At 44.5% G+C, this 5,598-nt stretch overlaps 1 protein-coding gene across 3 annotated transcripts in view; it reads left to right on the top strand.

The window, feature by feature from the left end:
• rad51b (RAD51 paralog B) overlaps positions 1-5,333 on the top strand; it is a 568,881-nt gene extending 563,548 nt beyond the window's left edge. For all 3 annotated transcript variants that reach the window (XM_043698230.1, XM_043698228.1, XM_043698226.1), the window contains exon 12: positions 2,718-5,333. The gene's annotated coding sequence lies outside the window, so the exon portion shown is untranslated. The remainder of the gene's footprint in view (positions 1-2,717) is intronic.
• Positions 5,334-5,598: the final 265 nt, after the last annotated feature.

Here is a 5,598-nt window from a genome sequence, read left to right as displayed (position 1 = left end):
TGGGTACAAATAGGAAGGGTTTGGAGGGATGTGGGCCGGGTGCTGGCAGGTGGGACTAGATTGGGTTGGGATATCTGGTTGGCATGGACAGGTTGGACCGAAGGGTCTGTTTCCATGCTTTACATCTCTATGACTCTATGACACAAAACGTTAACTCTCTCCACAAATGCTGCCAGACTTGCCGAGTTTCTCCAGCATCTTCTGTGTTTATAAAAGGAGGTTTAGATTTGGTGTGCGGACATAGTATGATGTAAGTTTTAATGAAATGAGTCATATTGATAATGTTAGAAAATGAACCTTGGTGAAAGATCGGGGTCAGCACATCAATGAGTTTGTGTCCTTTCTGTCTGGGTAACTGTTAGCAATAGGTTCTGTGGATGTACCTATGAAATAAATTAATGACTGGTTATAATCCACCCCTCACACTGAGGGGGTGTGCTGCATGCCCAGCAGTACCATCTTTCAGGTGACATATTAACCTAAGTGTTTGCCTTTACGATACCTGCACACATGCCTCCACTGTGCAGAATGCTGCCTGCTCCTCTCATCCCCACAATCATAGAATCCCTAGAGTGTAGAGGCGGGCCATTCAACCCATCAAGTTCTCACCAACCCACTGGTGAGCATCCCACCCAGACCCACCTCCCTACCTTGTACACTGCATTTCCCACGGCCAATTCACCTAACCTGCAGATCTTCGGACTGTGGGAGGAAACCAGAGCACCCGGAGGAAACACACACAGGCACGGGGAGAATGAGCAAAGTCCACACAGACAATCACCCGAGACTGGAATCGAACCCGGGTCCCTAGTGTTATGAGCAGTAGAGCTAACCACTGAGCCACTGTGCTGCCCTATTCCTTTAGAAACTTTGAACTCCTTTGGAGAGTTTCATTCCAGCTTCTTCTCAACTTCTGGAGTTGAGAAGAAGCCGGAGTTTTAAATCTTATTATACTCCAGTGTTACTCAAAATTCACGTTTTTAATTTTCCATTTCTACTCCCTGCTATCACCCTCTCTGAACCAACTGGTTACTTTTGCTTGTCAAGGCACATTGAGATATATTTTGGAGAATGAAGTTGCCAATCCTGCAGGATTAAGGATTACTCTCCTGGGTGCAACTCAGAAAGAAAATAAATGGAGCCATTAGAAAGAAATATAAGTATTTCTTCCATTTCCTTTGGTAATTCATTCCGACAGTATGGAACTGGATGGGGGAGTTGTAGGGGAAAGTCATGAGGTAAAATCTTCAGGAATAGGTTCAGAGTTTGTGGCCTGAAGAACGAATCCTTTCCATTTGAAGTATCTGAGCAGTTACTGATTTAAAATGTTCAGAAAATGGGACGTTGATGTGGGGAAGAGAATCGAATTCCTCTACAGCTGCCTGGAAAATAAAGCTGGTGAAATCAGTAAGTGCTAAATCCACTCCTTCTTCAAAATCCAACCCTCCCCCCCCCCCCCCCCGAAGTGATCAGATGTCGGGTACACTTGGAGTTTGAAGTACAAGTAGCCCTCTGCACTTTCAGTCTCATTCCTCGTCGCAGAGGGCTGTACTCAGTGATGTTTTCTTCTGCTGGGTTTTTTTTTGGAAACTGTGGGAGTTGTTTTAGTTGGGCAGCTTTTGCTAGCTTTCGAAGTTTTATGTATTTTTATATCAGGACAAGAAGTCAGCAGACCTTCTGACTGTAAGGGTTTAATTATGTGTTTGAAAACAATATGCCATTATGAAAGGGAGCCAAGTATTACTTTGAAATGAAAGAAGAACTTGTAATACATGCATCTTATTAACCTTTGCCTAACCTCCACCTCAGGAATGTTTCCAGAATATTCCTGGAACCTGGTCCACTCTGCCGTAGGCCAAAACATGCATTTCATGTTCCTCATAAGTTTGACGCTGGTTAAAAGCATAAGGGTGTACAGACCAAGTGGTGTATCTACAGCAGTGAAAGGCTGGCACTCTTTTGCTCTGTTCTCACTGTTTTACACTTTAACCTCAGCTTGGGATCATCAGGAAGAGGAGTCGGACATTCAGTCGATCAGGACTGCTCAGTTAGATTAGGTTTGTTCAGGTCTACATGGTTGGATCAAGCCTATGTGGTTAGATCAGGTTTGTTCAGTTAGATCAGGTTTGCTTGGTTAGATAAGGTCTACCCAATTGGACCCGGCATATTTGATTAGATGAAGCCTACTCAGTTAGATTCAGGCCTATTCGGTTAGATAAGGCCTACTCAGTTATATCAGGTCTACTCGGTTAGATAAGGCCCACATGGTTTGATCAGGCCCACATGTTTAGATCATGCCTACACAGTTAGATCCAGCCTGCTCAGTTAGAACAGGCCTACTCAGTTAGGCTAGGCCTGCTGAGTTAGATCAGGCCTGTTGAGTCAGATCAGGCCCACCCAGATCAGACCAAATAGCTTCATCAGGCCTACTCAGTTTGATCAGGCCTACTCAGTTAAATGAGGGTTGCTTGGTTAGATCTGGTCTGATCTGCATTTCAATTCCTTATATCATTTTTGCCCTCTTGAACTGTCCTACCTTGGGCCTCCCCCATTCCTGATGAAGGGTTTATACTTGAAACGTCAACTCTCCTGCTCCTCGGCTGTGCTTTTCCAGCACCACACCTTTTGACTGTTATTTAAGTTCGATTCAGATGTTTTAATTCTGGTAATCTCATTCATGTATTTGAAATTCAGGTATTTTATTTCCGTTATTCCAGGTCAGGCTTCTGGACTGGGGGAAGATGGCAAAAGTAACACTGCTAATCAAGAGAAGAGGGAAAAGAAAACAGGGAAAAAGGAAAGAAAACATAAGTCAACAGGAAAATACTATCAAGAAAGTTTTAACAATCCACTTTTGAAATCGTACTGTGATGAAACAAAATCAGTGTAGTTTGCGAAAGGGAAATCACGTCTGATGAATTTATTAGTGAGTATTGTGTTGATGTAAATGTAACGGTAGGTAAAGGGGGAGCTGTAGTGAACTTGAATTCCCAAACTTGTTGATAAGGTGACCAAGAGCTCATGGAGTTTGGGGCTGGTGTTTTAACATGGTGGTGAATTGGTTAATAGACTGGAGATATAGAGGAGGAATCAATGGGGCATCTCCAAGTTGGCAGATCGGAACTAGTAAAATGCAGGTCTGGGGCCTCAGGTATTTACAATCTGTATTAGTGACATTGACAAAGACCCTGAGTGCAATGCATTGATGTTTGCTGACAGTGCAAAGGTTGATGGGAATGCAAGCCAAAAGAAGTACCTGTTGGTTCTGCTATGACACGGTAGTTCTGTTGTCGTGCAAGGCCGTGTTATAAGAAAATCGTGCCGTAGCAGGACCATTTAAACTAATGGGGCTGGAAACACATCACAAACAATACATGCTTTAAATGTTTGTGCTTTAAATACAGTGTCCCCAATTCGTCGACCGCATTGTAGTGAATTTAGGTGTACTCTGAGAAGGAACACAGAAAATTAACTTTCTTTCTCTCTCTCATCTAGAAATGCTGGTTATTGGAAATGGTATGACTTATTGCCCATCCCTAATTGCCCCTTGAAAGGGTGTTAATAAGCTGTCTTCTTGAATAACTGCAGCCCAAGTGGTATAGATAAATCCACACTGCTGGTAAGGAGGGAGTTCCAAGGTTTTGTGACAGGAAAGAACAGCAAGGCTTTGAGGCCTGGGGTGTTCTGACTGGGAAAGTGACCCACAAGGAAACCATAGTGGTCAACGCAGAAGGGTCAAAGTGGCTGAACACTGACCTGAGTTACTGATCCATCCAGATCTGGCACTCATTTACTTACTATTGTTTTCATGGGAGAAGTGAGGCCTAAGATGCCAGTGGAAGGGTAATGCCCAGCCTGGCAGTATTATCGCAGATTGAAGACGGAGTACCCAATGTGACAAGTCAGGAAAGGAGCAGGTCATCGGTCACCAGGGAGGGAATTACCCACAATGCCAAGGGCCCTCACGCCACCAATGATCAGAGCACACCGTCCAAGGTCATTTCGGTCAATGTTGCATCAAAACTATAGTTCTGCATTCATAAATGAATGAAAAACCACTACACATGTCGACTATCTGCTGTATGTGTAAGGCTGTGTTGTGCTGTTCTGATGGTATTTGCCTATTTACATGTGCACTGGGGACTAATTTAGTTCTTGATTGGGATCTCACTACCATGACACCTAACCCAATCGTTCCTCACTACCCCCATCCCCAAGAAATTTCCGAAGAGAAATCTGACATCAGTATATGCTGCACAGATGGGGACCAGAATTCTGGTGAAATTCATGGATTTACAAAAGGGAAATGACACTTGACAAATCTAACCATAGAGTCAATAAGGGGGAGCCAATGGATGTGGTTTACTTGAACTTTCAGAATGCTTTCAATAAGATGCTGCAGAAGAGATTAGCGTGGAAAAGTAAAGCAAAAGGGATTGGGGGAAGTGCATTGACATGGAGGGCTCCTGCCCAAAACATTGATTCTCCTGCTCTTCCGATGTTGCATGACCTGCTGTGCTTTTCCAGCACCAACCACACACTCTTGACATGGATAGAGAACTGGTCGGTAGACTGGAAACTAGGAGTAGCAATAAACACGTATGTTTTTCTGAATGACAGTGGCCAATGGGGTACTGCAGGGATCGGCACCAGGACCCTTAGCTATTCACAATATATATTAATGATTCAGATGAGGGAACTATCTGTCATATCTCCACATTTGTAGATGACACAAACCTGGCTGGGAGTGGGAGCTGTGAAGAGGATGCAGAGATGCTTCAGTGAGATTTGGACAAACTGAGTGACTGGGCAAATATGTGGCAGTATAGCATTCAGGTATATTGGAACATAATTCAGGTTCATCAGATCAGGCACACCGATTCAGATATGTCAGGTTCTGTATCCGAATTCAGATATATCACCATACTAATTCAAGTATGTCAGATCAGGCATTTAGATTCAGGGACATCAGATCAGGCACTCTAATTCAGGTATATCAGATCACCCATTCTCTGGTTCACGTACTTCATGCCAGGAAATCAGATTCATGCATGTCAGACCTGGTACTCTAATTCAAGATTACAAGCATTCTTATTCAGATATATCAGATCAGGGATTCAGGTATTTCCAAGCAGCTATTCAGGTATATCAGATCGGATAATCAGAGTAAGGCACATCAGATACAACGCATCATCCCCCGCCATTTCTGCCACCTACAGTCAGACCCCACCACCAGAAATATATTTCCCTCCCCGCCCCTATCAGCATTCCGCAGAGACCATTCCTTCAGCGACTCCCTCCTTCAGTCCATGCCCCCCCCCCACCAACCCACCCTCCACTCCTGGCACATTCCCCTGCCACTCACCTCGATCCAAGGCCCCAAAGGATCCTTCCACATCTGGCAGAGATTTTCCTGCACCTCCAAACACCTCATCTACTGTGTCCGTTGCTCTCTAAATGGTCTCCTCTACATTGGGGAGACAGGACACCAACTCGCGGAATGTTTCAGAGAAGATCTCTGAGGCACATGCCACCCACCTATCCGCTCTGCTCCGAACAATCACTATCAACCCCCACCTGCATCCACCTATCACCTGC

Source organism: Chiloscyllium plagiosum, chromosome 10 (assembly GCF_004010195.1).
Source record: "Chiloscyllium plagiosum isolate BGI_BamShark_2017 chromosome 10, ASM401019v2, whole genome shotgun sequence".
Taxonomy (NCBI): domain Eukaryota; kingdom Metazoa; phylum Chordata; class Chondrichthyes; order Orectolobiformes; family Hemiscylliidae; genus Chiloscyllium; species Chiloscyllium plagiosum.
This window is presented reverse-complemented; position numbering and strand designations above follow the sequence as displayed.